The sequence below is a fragment of the Protopterus annectens genome, chromosome 2.part1 (assembly GCF_019279795.1).
Source record: "Protopterus annectens isolate FY-2018-M chromosome 2.part1, PAN1.0, whole genome shotgun sequence".
Taxonomy (NCBI): domain Eukaryota; kingdom Metazoa; phylum Chordata; order Ceratodontiformes; family Protopteridae; genus Protopterus; species Protopterus annectens.
This window is the reverse complement of record NC_056729.1, coordinates 1,808,720,871-1,808,738,959: the sequence shown is the minus strand read 5'-3', so window position 1 is coordinate 1,808,738,959 and position 18,089 is coordinate 1,808,720,871. Positions and strand designations below refer to the sequence as shown.

At 44.7% G+C, this 18,089-nt stretch overlaps 1 protein-coding gene across 12 annotated transcripts in view; it reads right to left on the bottom strand.

Annotated features, from left to right (window-relative positions):
• Positions 1-18,089, bottom strand: part of ZNF362 (zinc finger protein 362) — a 984,218-nt gene that overhangs the window by 651,225 nt on the left and 314,904 nt on the right. The gene's annotated exons all lie outside the window — the stretch shown is intronic.

The window sequence follows — 18,089 nt, the reverse complement described above, 5'->3', positions numbered from 1 at the left end:
TGGGCACTGCTGTGCTCATCCATTGAGATTGATTCCAGGCACAGAATCTTTTCCATTTGTCAGCATAAGATTTTCTAGTACTAGGTCTTCTCGCCTCCAAACTGACATCCTTGACAGGTTTGCTGAGGGATGCGAAGGGTGAATTTAAGTGATTAGCCAAGCTGCAAGATTCGATGTTTGGAGTGGAGGGTGCAGAATTTGGTTCTCCTGCTGAGACAGTAAGGAAGGTGTCTGAGGCAGGTGCTATGGAGAAATGTGTGACACACTGCGCAGGAGTGGGTACCAGTGTTGGCGAGGCCAGTCTGGAGCAATCAAAATAATTTTTTGTTTGTCCTGTTTGACTTTTAGTGGAACTTTGGAGAGCAAAGGCAGATGGGGAAAGGCATAGACTGATAGATTTTTGTGGCTGAAGGACAGAGCATCCACTTTCCAGGCTTTTTTGTGATGAGCTCTTGTACAAAATTTGTCCAGCTGGTAGTTCTGGGGCGAGGCAAAAAGATCTATGTCTGGGCTCCCCCATTTGCGTGTCAACATGCTGAAAATCCGTGGTTCCAGTTTCCATTCGTGAGGGTCCATGAGATTTCTGCTTAGTTCGTCTGCCAGAACATTCTGCTTTCCTGGCAAGAATTGAGCTTGTAGTTGTACTCAGTAGGTCAAGGCCATGTTCCACAATGCCATGGCTAGTCTGCAGAGGGGGTAGGAATGTGTATCCCTCTGCTTGTTTATGTACTACATAACCGTGGTGTTGTCCGTCTTTATCAGTAATTGTCCTGGATGAAGGTAGTCCTTGAAGGCTGTCAGTGCATTCTGTACAGCTAGCATTTCTTTTTGATTGATATGAAGGTGCATTTGATTTGGGCTCCATTTGCCCTGAATGCAATTCCCTGCCAGATGAGCCCCCCATGCATAGTCTAATGCGTCTGTAGTTAGGGTTTAGGCGGCAGGGAGTAGTGTGAATGGCAGTCCTTTGTTTTGCTGGCAGGCCTCTGCCCACCATAGGAACTCTAGGCGCAGGCAAGGTATGATAGGAATCATTGCTTCCAGGCTGTGACAATGTTGACTCCATAAACTTTTTAAGTACCACTGAAGTTTCCTCATATGCAGTCTTGCATATGGAATTAGAAGAATGCATGAGGCCATGAACCCCAAGGCTTGCATTACTTGCCTTGCAGATAGCAGGGTTTTTGTGGTCGCCTGTTTGAAGTAAGTCACCAAATTAATTTGCTTTTCTGGCGTAAGGAAATTCATCTGAGCAGCTGTATTCAAGTTTGCACCCAGGAATGTAATTTTTTGAGAGGGTACCAGCTGAGATTTCTTTTTGTTTATAGTGTACCCTAGACAGGTTACAAGTCTTTTTACAACACCAGATGTTTTAGAAGAATGGCCTGGTTTTCTGCCTGAATTAGACAATCGTCCAGGTATGGATATATTTGAATATTTCTTTATATGCAAAATGCAATTACTGGAATCAGGCACTTTGTGAAAACCCTGAGCGCAGTAGACAAGCCAAAGGGCAGTGCAGAGAACTGATAATGCATGCAGCCTGCTTTGAAGCGTAGGAATCTTCTGCAAGATTCCCTGATTGGGATATGCAGGTAAGCCTCTTTTAAGTCAAGAGTTGCCAACCAGGCATCCATGCCTAGCATAGGAAGTAACTGGTGAAGAGTCAGCATCTTGAATTTTGGAATGTCCAGAAAGGTGTTTAGAGCAGACAGGTCCAGAATTGGACGCCATGATTTGTCTTTTCTGGGTACCAGGAAAAGTCTGGAATAGAAACCTTGTCCCTTTTCCTCTTCTGGTACTAGCTGAATAGCCCCCATGTTTAGGAGGGAAAGTACTTGTTTCTGAGCCTCTGCCCACTGATTTGGGGGCAGGTCTGGCCACCTGTTTGGAGTTGGCAGCATGTGGAAATGAAATCTGTATCCCTGGGACACTATATTTAAAACCCATTTGTCCTGGGTTATAAGTTGCCAGTTTCTTTAATGAAGAGCCAGTTTCCCCCCCAAAGGGGCAGCTAAGAAGTAAGTGCTTGGTAATTTCAAAGGGAAGTCATTGAGACTGTTTACCATAGGGTGGTGCCTTGTTGTTTCCAGATTTGGAAGTGGAAGCACTCCATTGCTTAGTTCTGAAAGTCCCTTGGGACTGAAACCTGGTGGTTTTGGGAATGTCTGGGTTTGGCCGTAGTGGCTCTGGAAGGAGCTGGAAAGGACCAGTTCTTAGTAGGCCAATGCCTACTAAATCTAGGAGGTTGCATTTGTAAGAAATCCTTCACAGTTTGCATAGATTTAGCTTTATCTTCCATCTTTTTTAGAACTTCTTCAGCCTTATTGCCAAATAAACGGTCCTGCTGTAAAGGAGCATCCAAAAGTTTTGCTTTAACAAGATCAGGCAGAGACTGCTCCTTAAGCCAAGCATGCCTTCTAAGCACAGACCCAGTAACAGCAGCCCTACAAGAGGCCTCCAAGGAATCAAAACCACATTGCAAAGTATGTTTGCCAACTTGTTCAGCTGAATGCAATAAATCCTGCAAATCTTTATTCTCCACACAGTCAGAAATCAACATAATTTTCTGTTTAAGCAGTCCCATGATATGCTGTTGATATTTTAGCATATGGAATTGACAGTTTAAAGCCCTGATTGCTAAGGTTGCAGAAGTATAAACCTTTTTACCCCATCTATCCAGTGCCCTGGAGTCTCTATCAGAAGGGGAATGATTTTTAGCAGTAGAAGCCTTAATGACCTTGGGCCCCTTTTAAAAGGAATTTGTGGGACTCAGGAACCCTGTAGTACCTGTCTGGTTTGCTAGGGGCTGGAGGCAAGGAATCAGGGGCCATACTGGATTCCGAAAATACATCATCAACAATATCTAGTACAGGAGGTATAGCCAAAGGCCTATGCTGAGGAAGAAGAGGGAAATCCATAAGCCTCTTTTTGGATTCAAAGAAATCCTGACTTTCCCAATGGAAATGCTCCCTTAAGGTATGTAAAATTTCCCCAAAAGAGAAATCCTCAGGTGGAGAAGCAGAAGGAATGGAATCCTCTGCATCAGAGTCCTCATAAGTAGGTATGAACAAATCCAGATCATTAGAAGAGTCAGAAGAAACAGAGTCCTGTTCAGAAGATTCATAGTCAAATTCAATCCAAGGCCTTGGGGGTGGGGGGGGGGGGGGTTGACTACCCCTGATTAGAGTAATTAAGTCTTCAGCCATTTTGATAATTTGTTTTTTAGGCATAGGGGCCTGAACATGCAGCCTGGGCATCGTTTTTCTTAAACATAGATCGAGATTTAAGCCTTAGCACTGAAGTTGTAGTCGGTTTAATATGCAAGTCTGTAGGTCTGAATACACCCTCAGAAGCCGGTGCCTGCTCAGCGGCTCTGGACCCATCCAAGGTAGAGACATCCACGGGTTCCATATGTGAAGCATCTCGCAGCATACCGGACTCCGAATGGGTCTCAGTAGAGGCCTGCGAATCAGAAGTAGCGGGTATCAGGGGCTGCAAAAGTGCTTCACTGAGTACCGGCGAACTGGCGACTGGCTTAGGAGAAGCTTCGTCAGCAGTTCTGGACCTCAACGGCCTGTCTCTGTCTTTTTCTTTGTGTTTTTTCGGTATTCCAGTAGTCGGAGGGCTAACCAACATCATTTCTGGATAATTAAACCGAGACCCGAAATATTTTGAAGCAAAAATGTACCGATGACGGATAGTGCGCTGATTAAATTTAGCACAAAACCGACAGCAAGGTATGTCGTGGTCAGGGCCTAAGCAAGGAATACAGTACAAATGAAAATCCTTATGAGGTATTTGCTTCTCACAAGTAATACAATTATTAACTTTTACTGACATCGGTAAGCAGCAAGAAAAAGTTTCCCCAACAGGGTACTTAGCTTTAAGTTGAAGACTTGGGTTCTGAAACTCGAAAATGAAAATTTCAGGAGTCGGCCGACCGGCACTTGCGAATTGCTTCTACTCCAGGCACTGCACGGCAAGAAAGATTGATGTAATGGCATCGGCTGCATGTTTTATACCCCTGACGACCTGACGTCATGGAAGAAGGGACAGCAACCTACGCAGGACCCAAGATTTTGTTAATCAGGGTGACTGAGGGCAACCTGCCAGCAGATTACCCAAATGTAATGACTGCAACAGTGAAACACGATGAACATCCAAATCCATCTGAAGCCGGGTGAACTGGGCCAAGTAACTGGTTGCTCTCAGACCAAAAGTAGCTGAGGCAAACACACGCTTTCCAAAATGGTCAATCACCCAGGGCTTCCTGTTTGGGGGATAGACCAAGGAGCAGCTAGTTCCTTCTTGGTAGCAGTGGCCATCATGATGGCATTGACAGGGACCCCTTTGCTCCAAAAAGATCTGTCCTGAGGGAGACTAAGGAACTTATCCACTTTCTTGGACACAGGTTCCACTGTGTCCAGCTCCTTCCAAGACCTGCCTTCAGGAACACAGACTCCTCCAAGGATGGGGCTTGAGAAGACCATCCGCCACTATGTTTGAGGACTTCCAGAATGTCCCTGAAGGAAACCTCCTCAGGCAGACATCTGGGGGACCCATCTCCCTCCTCAAAATCCGTGTCTTTGGTGAAGGACTCTCTGGGGGAGTCCAAGTGCCTCCTCTTACATGTTCTCTTCCGAGGGTGCTCCTCTACGGTGGGCTCTTGAGGACTCGGAAGAGATGGGTACCCCAAGTGGGGCAGTGCCTGTCTGAAGGCGCTAGCAGGTGGGCTGACCTTGGATGGATGATGAGGCCTCAGTACTCAATCCCGAGAAAGGCTATGGCGGGTCTTAAGAAGGAGAGGTAACTACCAAACTGGAGAAGGGCCTCTCTACCTCCTGGAAGGCCAGCGGACTGGAAGAAGCTGGGGCCACCTGGGAAGGAAGAAGGGACCCCAATGCAGTATCGAAGCCCCCGGATGATATTGTCCCTAAGATGTCCAGCACTGAAGCCCTCAAGGGGAAGGGAGCAGTCTGAAAAATCCATACCCAAACCCACTCCAAGGAAACCAGCACTGACCCCTCAGAGACTAGGCCCACTCTGGTCCAAGGGCTGCGGAACAGAGCCGGCCAGGGACCTTGATGGTGTCAAGAAGTGGGGGGAGGGTTTACCAGACACCGCTGTCCTCTTGTTACGAATTTTAAGGTCCTGATATTCCAATACCTGTTGGGTTGGAAGAGGAGAGTGGAGACCAGTGGATGGGACGGGTCCCCTAGCTGCATGGGTTGGAATGGCAGCAGGCCCAACTCGATTTGGGCTTTGAAGAAACTCATCATCATCAATCTATGTCCGAGAGATGATCTGGACAAAGCTGAAGAATGGCCAGATCTTGCTGCAGATCTGGCCTTGGATCCCGAAGTTCTGTGGCCTCGAGAAGGAGATTGGCTTTGATGTCTCTGATCTGACCGGGTTCTGGAGGATCCAGAAGGGGAACCTTCTATAACAATAAGGATCCGAAAATCTTATGAGGGTCCAAAGACTCGGGAGACGTACAGGACAGATCCAACAAACTTTTCAGATCCGGGGACAGCCTGCTCGGATCCAAGGTCCACCAATCTGATGAGGTCTTGGACCAGACAGCCTGATCTGAAGTTCTGGGAAAGACTGACCTCGGATCCAAAGCCAGAGGCTGGACCCAGATCTGGGGATCTGCAATCTGAGAGTTTCAGCTTTTTAGGAAGAGAGGAAGAAGACACCCCAAGGGTAGGAGGAGGTCTGTTCTTTGGATCCTGCAAAACCTTGGACGGGGAGTCCAAGGACAGAGGACCACCATGTGCCAAGCCTTTGAGTAGTTGTTTGTTGTGGCACTCTACATAAGCCCTGTGGTTGAATGCGGCACAAATGTCTCATTCAACCCCCTGGTGTGTTGACCCTAGATATTAAAGACACTCCTCGTGCGAGTCAAAGCATGGCATCTTCTGACCGCACGAGAAGCATGTCTTAAAACCTGCAGGCTTTTCAGCCATACTAAAAAACTACAACACACACAGTCAAAACAACAAAGTTTTTTTTATTTGTTAGAAAAACACTACTTTAAGAAAAAGTGTGAAGCGCCAAGCACTAAAAGGGGATAGGGGAGAAACCTACCTTAAACAACTAGGTTCTGACCAGGAGGAGAGGAAATACAATTAAACTGAAAGAAAGCAGTTAAAGACAGCAAAATGACCATGAAAAAGAAAAAAAGAGAGAGAAAAAAGCCAACAAAATGCCACTTATCTATATTCCTGAATGCTTGAGCCTGGACCATGTCTGGAGTGATTCAGTGGCAAACAAGATCTAGGGGTTAAAAGGTAACAAGGGATTATGGGTAGGGGAGGAGTTTGAACTCTGATTATGTCTGAAAAGTGGCCGGCTTGGATCCAAGGTCGGATCCCAGACCCACCTATGAGGTATAATGACACGGACAGCATCAGATACAAAGATAAGAAAAATCAAAAGACCCCAATGGGGCACTTCTCTGGAAGCTGTTTGGTAACCAGCAGATGAATGAGTGTTCAGACTGACAATCGAAGATGGCATTCGGACTGGCAGCAAAGAAGTTCTGAGGATGGTGCGTCCAGACATCCCTTTTATGCCCTACAGCGCGTGCATGCAACATATGCGTGACATACGTCGTACCCATTACAACCTAAAGGCTTTGGTATACATTACAAAGACATGCGTCTGGAGTGTTTCTTCCCAGGCCTCCACTGAAAACTGGCTCGTTCTAAGTCGGATTTTATCAGTAAATAAATAAATACTGGCTGGACATCAGGCTGCCCTAAGCAGGGGACCCCTATTGTAAACAATATTGCAACAGTGATATGGAAGGACATTATCTATTACTATGATAAGTTTCACACACAACTATAGTATGTTCATCATATGAATTACTGCTGCATCAGTCCTACATTTGGAAGATTCCCAAAGCTTAAGGGCTCCTGAGGATACACAAAGTACAGTTTTGTACCTACCATAAATGTAGATGTTCGAGTGTTCACCCTGCTGCAGTCATCACACTTGGGTTATCCTGCCGTCAGGTGGTCCCGCAGTCGGCCCGAATTCCAAAGTGTTGGTCCGGCATCGGTTGCTGTCACTTCTTCCCTGACGTCAGTGCGCCAGGGGTATATAAGAGGCATCCGACACCATTTTCTTCAGTTTTTCTTGCCCCAGATGTCAGGTGCCCCCAAAAGGAAGGCAAAAAAAAAATATATATATATATATATATATGGCTATATAAAAATAAAACAAAACCCTTAGGTACAAGCAAATACACCACAGAGGTAGAATAGGATAAAGTGGTAGAGATAAGTTCAGCTAGTTCAGAGGGGATGGAGGGAGGGTAACCTGGACTGCAGCAGGGTGAACACTCAAACATCTACATATATGGTAGGTACTAAACTGTACTATGTTCATCGTGTTACCCTGCTGCAGTCATCACACTTGGGTTGAATCCCAAAGCTAAGGAGGGGAGGTGGAGTCAAACAGGGTTAGAAGAAGCTAGTAGGCCCTGCAAAACTGCAGTGGCAAAACCAGCTCTAGTCTTAGAGTAAAGAGGTAAGTGATAGTGTTTGGTGAAGGTGTGCACTGAACTCCAAGTAGCAGCTTCCAGAATATCCTTGGTTGGCACTCCCCTGAGAAATGCTGCTGATGAAGCTGTAGCCCTGGTGGAGTAGGACCTAATGTTAGCAGGTACTGGTTTCCCATGATATGTGTAGCAGAAAAGTATGCAATGCCCTATCCATTTAGAAATGGTCTGTTTTAAGATAGCTTTTCCTTGTGATCCTGTAGTATACGCTACAAAGAGCTGGTCAGTTTTTTCTGAAAGCCTTAGTTTTATCCAAGTAGTAACGTAATTGCCTGTGAATGTCCAAAGAGTGTAGGAGTCTTTCTCCTTTGTTCTGGGGATTTGGGAAGAAGGTGGGCAAGTGAATGGTTGGGTTTAGGGCCACACTGGATACCACCTTTGGCATAAAGGAAGGATTAGTTTGTAGAGAAACTCTGTCTTGATGAAAAATGAGGAAAGGTTCCACTGCCATTAGTGCCTGTAGCTCTGAGACTCTTCTAGCTGAGGTTATTGCTAGTTGTAGGGCAGTTTTCCATGAAAGTAATTTTAAATCATTTGAAAAAGCTGGTTCAAAGGGCGGCAGTTTAAGCTTTTCCAGGACAAAGTTGAGATCCCAAGTAGGTGTTGGAGCTCTCCTTGGCATTCTTAAGTTGCCCCTCTGAGGTACTGTCTTAGGAGTGGATGTGAAAATAAAGGAGGATCTGTGCTGTAATGAGCTGAAATTGCTGAGGCGTGGATCTTAATAGATGAAAAGGAAAGTCCTTTGTGTAACATCTCAGTTAAATATTGTGGAATCTGAGGGATGTTTGGATCAAGGGGATTTAGGCCTTTAGCCTGGTTCCAGGCGCAGAATCTTTTCCATTTGTCTGAATAGGTTTTCCTGGTGCTGGGCCTCCTGGCCTCCAGAATGACATCCATAACAGCTTTGGATAAAGGTGTTGGCTGGTTGTTTAGGTAATTTGCCATGCAGCCAGGTTTAAAGTCTTGATCTGGCTGTGTAGAATCAGATTGTCTCGCTGGGTGAGCAGGTGAGGATTTTGTGGAAAAATCCATGGTGGGCCATGTTCCTTAAAATTGGATACCAATGTTGGCGTGGCCAGTCTGGTGCAACGTGAATCATTTGTGGCCTCTCTAATCTGACTTTCAGCAGTACCTTTGCTAGAAGAGGCAGTGGAGGGAAGGCATACACTGTTAATGTTTTCCAACTGAATGAGAGGACATCCACTTTCCAAGCTAGTGGATGGAAGGTCCTTGTGCAAAATTTTTGAAGTTGGTGGTTGTGGGGACTTGCAAACAGATCTATGTTTGGGCGTCTCCATTTTTGAGCTATCATTGCAAATACTTGTGGATCTAGTTTCCATTCGTGTGGATCCATGATGTTTCTGCTTAGGTCGTCTGCCAATGTGTTTTTCTTTCCTGGCAGGAATTGTGCTTGTAATTGAACCTGGTAAGACAGTGCAGTGTTCCACAAGGTCAGTGCTTGCCTGCATAGAGGGTAGGAAAGTGTGCCCCCTTCCTTGTTTATGTACCACATAACTGTGGTGTTGTCTGTCCTTATTAGTAGTTGTCCTGGGTGTAGAAGGTCCTTGAAAGTTGTTAGGGCATTCTGCACTGCTAGCATTTCTTTTTGATTGCTATGCAGGTGTCTCTGATCTGTAGTCCATTTGCCCTGAATGCACTGTCCTGCCATGTGTGCTCCCCAGGCATAGTCCGATGCATCTGTTGTCATAGTTGCCTGGCTGTGGGTAAGGTGAAAGGCTGACCCTTGTTGAGGTGACATGCCTGTGCCCACCATAGAAACTCCTGTTGAAGGCAGGGAATGAGTGGAGTCATTGTTTCCAAGCTGTGGCTGTGCTGAGTCCATACACTTTTCAGGTACCACTGTAACTTCCTCATATGCAGTTTTGCAAATGGTATTAGTAGTATGCAAGATGCCATGAATCCCAAGGCCTGCAGAATTTTTCTTGCAAGGAGTTGGGTCTTTGTTGCCATTATTTTGAAATATTGAAACAGCTGTCGTTGTTTGTCTGGCGTGAGATAAGCCATCTGGGCCATTGTATTCAAGCTGGCATCCAGGAATATTATGTTTGTGAGGGCACTAGTTTTGATTTCTTTTCGTTTACTGTGTACCCTAGGCAACTTAGAAGGTGTTTGACAAATGCCAGATGCTGTAAAAGAATGTCCTTGCTTTCTGCTTGAATGAGACAGTCGTCCAGGTATGGGTATATTTGAATTCCTCTTTGTCTGCAGTATGCAATTACTGGTGCCAGGCATTTTGTGAAGACCCTGGGCGCAGTAGATAAGCCAAAGGGCATTGCAGAGAATTGATAATGCGTTGAACCTGCAATGAAGCGGAGGTATCTTGTGCAATTTTGTCTGATAGGGACATGCAGGTATGCCTCCTTGAGGTCCAAAGTGACTAGCCAAGCATTCTTGTCTAGCATGGGAAGAAGCTGCTGTAGTGTTAGCATCTTGAATTTTGGCACTTGCAGACAGGTGTTCAGAATTGAAAGATCCAGAATGGGTCTCCATGCTTTGTCCTTTCTTGGAACTAGGAAGAGTCTTGAGTAAAATCCTTGTCCTTGCTCCTGTGTAGGTATCTGTTGAATGGCTCTCGTTCATTAGAGCTGTAATTTGTTTTTGTGCCTCTGCCCATTGATTTGGTGGCAGGTTTGGCATTCCTTTGATCCTTGGTAAGGTATGAAAGTGGAATCTGTATCCTTGAGAGACAATGTTTAGAACCCATTTGTCTTTTGTGATGATGTGCCAGTTGTCTGCAAAAAATGCTAGTTTTCCTCCCAAGGGTGTTGCCAGGAGAGATTTGCTTGGTAGTTTGAAGAAAGAGTCATTGTGTCTGCCTTCTGCTAGCTTAGGCCTGTCTTTGCCTCCTTTCTGGGTAGCAGAACCCCATTGGCGAGGTTTGTAAGGGCCCTGTGACTGATATCTGCCCCTTGGGTGTCTGTATTTGCCCCTCTGTGATCTGTCTGAAGCTGGAAAGGACCAATTTTTTGTTGGCCAATTTCTGCTGAAGCGAGGGGGTTGTACCTGCAAGAAATCCTTGACCGTTTGCATAGATTTAGCCTTATCCTCCATTTTCTTTAAAACCTCTTCTACTTTGACACCAAATAATACATCTTGTTGTAAAGGTGCATCTAATAATTTTGCTTTAACATGGTCAGGGAGGGTTTGCTCTTTTAACCAAGCATGTCTACGAATGACAGAGCCAGTAACAGCTGCTCTACAGGAAGCTTCCAATGAATCAAATCCGCATTGTAAAGTATGCTTTCCCACCTGTTCAGCTGCATGCAACAGATCCTGCATTTCCTTGAATTCAGGCTGTTCTGAATGTGTGCTCATTCTTTGTTTTAACTGAGACATCAGGAATTGTTGATATTTCAACATGTGAAACTGGCAATTTAATGCTCTCATAGCCAGAGTTGCAGAGGTGTATATTTTCTTTCCCCATCTATCTAGGGCTCTGGAATCTCTTTCAGAGGGCACAGGATATTTAGCCATAGAAGCTTTTGCTCCCTTAGGATCCTGGGATATGGTTTCTGGGTCAGCTATATGGCTTTTATAAAGGAATTTGTGTGAGTCAGGTACTCTGTAGTATCTGTCTGGTTTGGCTGGAGCAGGAGGTAGAGAGTCTGGATTTAAACTAGACTCCAAGTAGACATCATCCACAATATCTAAAACAGGAGGGATAGCAAGAGGTCTGTGCTGGGGTAATAAAAGGAACTCTTGGAGCCTTTTCTTAGAATATGAGTAATCCTGGCCTTCCCAGTGGAAATGTTCCCTCATGGTATGTAATGTTTCCCTAAAGGAGTAGTCTTCAGGGGGAGATGCTGAGGGAATAGAGTCTTCAGCATCAGAATCCTCATAAGGTGGAAAAGTGTAATCCTGTTCCTCAGAAGAATCTGAGGAGAGAGAAACCTGGTCAGAGGATGCATAATCCTCCTCTTGTCTTGGTTTTTTATCAGGAGGGGGATGGGAACCCTGATAAGGGTAATTAAATCTTCAGCCATCTTAAGCATCTGTTTCTTAGGCATGGGGCCTTGACCTGTAGACTGATGAACAGTTTTCTTAGGTTTTAAAGGAGTTTAAAGCTTAGCATAAGATTTAATGGTGAGTGCAGTCGGTCTGAAGACACTGTCTGCAACTGAAGGTGTTTCCTCTGCACCGGTGTCTAATTCTGCTCCGGTGTCGGTAGATGGCTGCGTCGGCCTAGTAGACTCCGCTTGGGAGTAGGCAGCTGTCTGGGGTTCCAGCTCTGCGGACATCAGGGGCTGCGTAGGCGCCTCACTGAATACCGGAGAACCGGCAACAGGCCCAGCTGAGGCCTCAGGCTCTGGCTTATTCCTAGGCTGCCTGTCCTTATCCTTGCGTTTTTTTATGAATTGCGGTCGTCGGCTGCTCCGACGGCATGATATAATTAAATTTCCTACCAAAGTAATGCCGTTCGAAGTCAAAACGGTGTTTGATAGTGCGTTTATTAAACCTAGTGCAAAACCGACAACCTGTGACGTCGTGGTCTGGGCCTAGGCAAGGAATACAATAGGAATGGAAGTCCTTATGAGGTATTTGCTTCCCACAAGAAATGCAATTGTTAACTTTTTCTGACATCGGACTGAGGCAAGAAAATGTTCCCCAACGGGGTACTTAGCTTTATTGAAGACTTCGGACTGACACTCAAATCGAAAATCTCAGGTGTCGGCCAACTGGCACTTGCGAACTGCTTCTGGCACCGCGCGGCAAGAAAGACTGAAGAAAATGGCGTTGGATGCCTCTTATATACCCCTGGCGCACTGAAGTCAGGGAAGAAGCGACAGCAACCAACGCCGGACCAAGACTTTGGAATTCGGGCCGACTGCAGGACCGCCTGACGGCAGGATAACCCAAGTGTGATGACTGCAGCAGGGTAACACGATGAACATCCATTGTCCAGGGGCAGGACACCCTAGCCCAAAGGTTCCTAGAATTTATAAACTCAAATGCTATCGAACAACTTGTTACCACTCCCACAAGAGGGGAAAACATAATGGACCTGATCATCACCAACATGGGGGCTCTCTGCTCCAGACCAGAAGTGTATCCCTTACTGGTAAGATCAGACCATAAACTAATCTCACTGGATATTCACATCCCGACTCCACCCCCTGCCCAAAAAAACACAGTGAAAAACTTCTCTAAAGCAAATTTCACACTCCTCAAAACCGAGGTGGAATCCTTCAAAGCCCCCGGGCCTGTGGAAAATACGGCCCAGACCGCAGAATCCTTTATAAATGCATTCTATGAACACCTTCAGGAATGCATGGATCATGCAATCTCAAATAAAACCAAGACCCAATCCCCCAAAGGCAGGCGTCCTGTCTGGTGGACCCCAGCCATAAACAAACTATACAATAGAAGGAGGAAGCTACTACATGATAGAGCAAAATCCCAAAAAGGGAAGGCATCTCTGATCAGTATTAGCAAAAAACTACGGGCACTCATAAAATCGTCTAAGGCCAGCTTCGAGAGAAAAAATTGCACAGGACACTAAGGATAATCACAAAGCTTTCTTTAGTTATGTTAGGAACCTGGGTGGGAATTCTCAGATATGCTCAGAATTAGTCCAAAATGACAAAAAATACACTGAACCCACAGACATTGCCAACATCCTAGCTGACAGGTTCAGTGCAAACTTCTCACCCCCCTCCCCACCAAAAGAGCAAATATCTATCCCAGCAGAGTGCTGCCCCCCTGACATCACAGATGCTCAGGTAAGAGCCGCCCTCTCCAAAGCAAAAAACACAGCATCAATGGGACCAGGCGGTGTCCCAGGCTGCGTCCTACATGAACTCCAAGAAGAGCTAAACCCAAACATAAAACTACTGTTCAATCTCAGCCTTACTACAGGATATATACCCAAAGAGTGGCGTACAGCAACAGTGGTCCCTCTCCACAAAGGTGGTGCCTCAACGGATCCTGGAAACTATCGCCCCATAAGCCTGACTAGCTTGGTCTGCAAAGCTATGGAAAGGATCATCATGGACCTCATAAATAAAGATATTGGGGACCTACAGACACTGGATCCTACCCAGTTCGGCTTTGTTAAGGGCAGATCCTGCCTCTTAAACCTGGTCGATTTCTAACAGTCACCAAGGCCATTGACGAGGGGAAGGTGGTCCACACAGCCTACCTGGACCTCGCAAAAGCCTTCGATACAATACCCCACTCGGGCATTATATATAAGCTCACCAGCTTAAATATAAACCCCTATGTCACTAGATGGGTTGCAAACTGGCACAAGGACAGAACCCACATGGTTAGAATTGCTGGAGCCATGTCAGACTCTAAACCAGTTACAAGTCGCGTCCCACAAGGCTCAGTCCTGGGACCTCTCTTGTTTGGTATATATTTCTTGGAGGTACAGGCCAACACGGAAGGACTATGGCTGACCAAGTTTGCAGATGACTGCAAACTAGGCGCCATAATCGACTCTCCAGCCGACACAAGCATCCTACAAAAGGGCCTCATAGAAACAGACAACTGGTGCCAGAGCCATGGTCTCAAGCTAAACGCCAAAAAGTGTATAGTCATCCCTTTTGGCAAAAACAAAGTGCCCACAAATTACCACATAGGTGGTAATCCATTAAGTACGGAAGAAGTAATTAGGGACATGGGGACCCAAGTTGATAGCAATCTTTCATTTGAAAACCACGTGGCCAAAGTGGCTAGAAAAACATTTTATATAGCCCACCTAATCATGAAGGGATTCACATCTAGATCAGGGGAGGTCATCGTGCCTCTTTACTCATCCCTCATCAGGCCCATAATTGAGTACAATGCCCCTTTTGGGATGTACCTTACCAGACACCTGCAGCAACTGGAAAGACCCCGAAAGTACCTCACCAAGAGGATCAAAGGGCTCAAACAGATGCCATATGCTGCCCGGTTAAAGAAACTCCAGCTCTACTCAGTGGCATACCGCCTGCTTAGAGGCGATCTGTGCCTGACGTATAAAGCCATGTCCAACCCGGAATTAATGGACATGCTGCACCTCAGAAAATCCAAATCCCATCGAGCTACACACTCAAGAAACTTGAGCCTCAGCACTGAAATAAATAGGACATGCTGGAGGGACAGATTCATAACCTAGAGGCTCCCTTCACTCTGGAATAAAATCCCAGTCCAGGTTAGGCAGAGTCCCTCATTGACTCTCTTCAGGAGGAATCTTGATAAGTGGATGGGAGATCATAGGTTTACCTCGGGTATCACTTCTGTGTCACTGTTAGACAGAGGCACAGTATACTAACCTCGAAAAAGGGCATAGCAAAATCCATTTAAAATGGGTGGTGAAAGCCAAACACACTCTGGCTAGGCTTATAAATGCCCTAGGGCAGATAGCCTAGTATGAACCTATGACTATATACCTACCTCCAGGACAGCCAGGCAGCTTAACTCCTCTGGCAAAAGCTATGGTTGCCAGTATGCCCCAGGTTGAACTTAATGTTATGTACTCCCTGAATTCTTTACCATGGCAGAAGTAGTGGTTACTGGCCATTTGGATACAGTCTGCTTTGACACCAACTTCCTTTCTTTTTGTTGCATAAAGACCCAAATAGCTAGTCAGAAGACCCTATGGCTTTAGTCCTGTCCAGGTAGTATTACAGTTACCTATGAACATCCATAAAATATAGTATTCATTCCCCTTCGTTTTGAATAGGTTAAAAATGGTAAGTGGACAGACAGACTCAGGGAAACCTCTATCATCACCCTGGGGAAAAAAGGCAAAGTTCAAATGGAAACCTGACACTGTTCTCTATGGCTGACCAAAGAGGGTTTTTTGCACATTAGGGCTTCAGTCTCTAGAAGAATGTCAGCTGAAATTACTTCAATCAATAAAGCTGTTTTCAATGTTAGAAATTTGAGAGGGACTGTAGTTATATGAATAAGTGTGGTTGTTGCACTATTTGTAAATATATAAAAACGGGCGATTTGTGTGAAATTAATGAACATCAGATTAAAATTAAAGGTAAATTCAGCTGCAGTACCACTGGTGTTTACAAGGCTCTGTGTCAGTGCTGTTCTGTATTCTACATCAGAAAGACCAAATGGAAATTAAAAGATAAAATGCAGAAACATTGTTATGAAATTAAAAAAACAAAAGATGACTAATGCTTTCTTTATACAAACACATTAACGATTTACCAGGGCACAACTTTAAGTTTACAGTGATTGAGAAGGTGACATCTAATCCGAGAGGGGGTTCCTGGTCGTACACTTAGGAAAAAGAGAACTTTATTGGATTTTGTTTTTTTAATGCAGTTGGGTGGCCAGAGCTAAATGAAATGGCATCTATACTATGCCTGTTAAAACTTAAGGCACAAACACGATAGGGGAATAGGGGTTTTGGGTGTGCATCAACTCTTATAGTATTTAAGAAAAACTGAGTCTTGAGTATGACACATGTTGCTTTCAATTAGTATTTTTATATGAAGTGGTCTGGTTTTTAGGATGTTGTAACTTTAAGAATTTGTTTGTTGATTTTCGATCATGTGACTTATAAGTATGTATAAGAGCAGCATTTTCTGAATGGAGTGTTATCAGATGAAGTCTTTATAAACATATAGAGACGAAAGTGCTTGTATTGTAATAAACAGTGTTTGTTTTCCGAGAAAATCCACATTCAGTCTTTTTTGTGGTTTTAAAGTTTGTTAATTTGTTTTTGTTTCTGATCTTTCTGGCATTGCTGTTGCCAACACTTCCCCAAACTTAGGTTTTCTGGAAGGGATTACAGAAGACCTCCACTTTGATGAGATTTCAGTCTGGCAAAAGTGACTCCAAGGGGAGTCAATGTACCTCTTTTTATGCATTATTTTCTACGTTTACTTGGGGTGGGGGTAGGGTGCATCATCCAATGATCTGAGGAAGGGTCTTTCTACAATGGGAAAGGTCTTATGAAGCCTTTTGGATGCAATACTTTCTAGGATCTATAAGTTAGACACAAAGCTCCTGCCTGATATATGTCTTCAGAGGGAGCTAAAGTAGGAAATGTGTCTGACATTATCAACCTAGACAAATGCCCAGTAATCCTTTCTAATAATTCAAATGTTAATATAATGCCCATCAGTAGCAGGGTAATCAACATCTTCCTCAAAACTGACAAACATGGCATCGGCAATAAAGGAAATGCACTGATGATTAGCACTGGGTACACAGTGGTCAGCTCCAGAGCTAGCTTTGGCACTAATTAAGTTGAACAGACAACTCTGACACATCCAAGAGTCCCAAGAGAACTGGAGCTGAACCTGGCACAGTGTCTCTCTGATGCTATGTCTACACTAAAGGAGGTGATGCTGAGGCAGCCTTGACCAAGGTGGTTGGAGCAGAAGGAGACACTCTTGCCAGTGCTGAAGCAGATGGAGTTGGAATCACTCTCTGTTCCATAACTCCCACAGATGAGCCTGACATGAGAGAAGACATGGAGAAGGAGCATGAAACGTCAAAGGAAAAGGCCTTTTCCTGCCACCCTGGAAGCAGAGGAGGAAGGGAGGACATTCAGATCAATCTGAGCTTTGATCTAGGCCCCATATTGTATGATTTCAGTCAACGTTGACAGGAGGACTCCTGAAAGACCTTGTAGATGCAACTAACAGGGCTGTTGAGGGATTGGAGTTCAAATATTTGGATAACCTTTTCTCTGAGGAAAAGGTTCATAGGTTCATAACAAGTCTTTTCCTCGTACAAGGATATGAAATAGTTACCTCCAGCCATCAATCACCATGACAGAGAGGTTTGAGTAAGGTCCTGTATCACCTTAAATGATTGGGTTTCAGTCCTGGGAACCTGTACTATCTTGACTTGTTGGGCTTAAACCCCTGGAACATTTGGCCTTCTCCAACTTTTTATTTTTCTTTATTATTAAACCAGTTTCTTTTTCAGCACATTTCTCATCTGGTGGTAACCTACTGTTTAATATCAAATTGTTTTACAATTCCCTTTTAAATATTTGGCCTGAGGCACACTGTGCACAGATCATGCTTTCCTTGGAGAGGAATCTTATGGCCAGAACAGCCACATTTATTAAATTCTGAAGTCCTATCCTTTTCTGCAGCAAAATTATTAGTGGATACACACAGGAAAGAACAAAAATATTTAAGTTGTCAAACATCCCATAATCCATAACAAAAAAACTACCCTACAAATAACTAAGCTAGATATAACTTTATCAGACATTTAAATTATATACACTAAAATAAATCAACAAACAAGAGAATAAAGCAAGAGGGAGGCTAGGCCCAACAACCTTACTTGGGAGTGGGGAGAAGGGTAAATGTAATAAACCTGATGGTATGAACATAGAAAAGTACAAAAAAAAACAAACCTTTAATACACTCTTACAATTATGATTCAGAAGAAAAAGAGTAAATTTATCTCAATGGTAGTTTGATCTGCATCTTGGATGTTATGGTGGCAAATGAGATCTGGGAAGCAGGGTGCACAGCAAGAGTCGGGGGGGGGGGGCTTGAACTCAGAAGAGATGTGTGAGTGC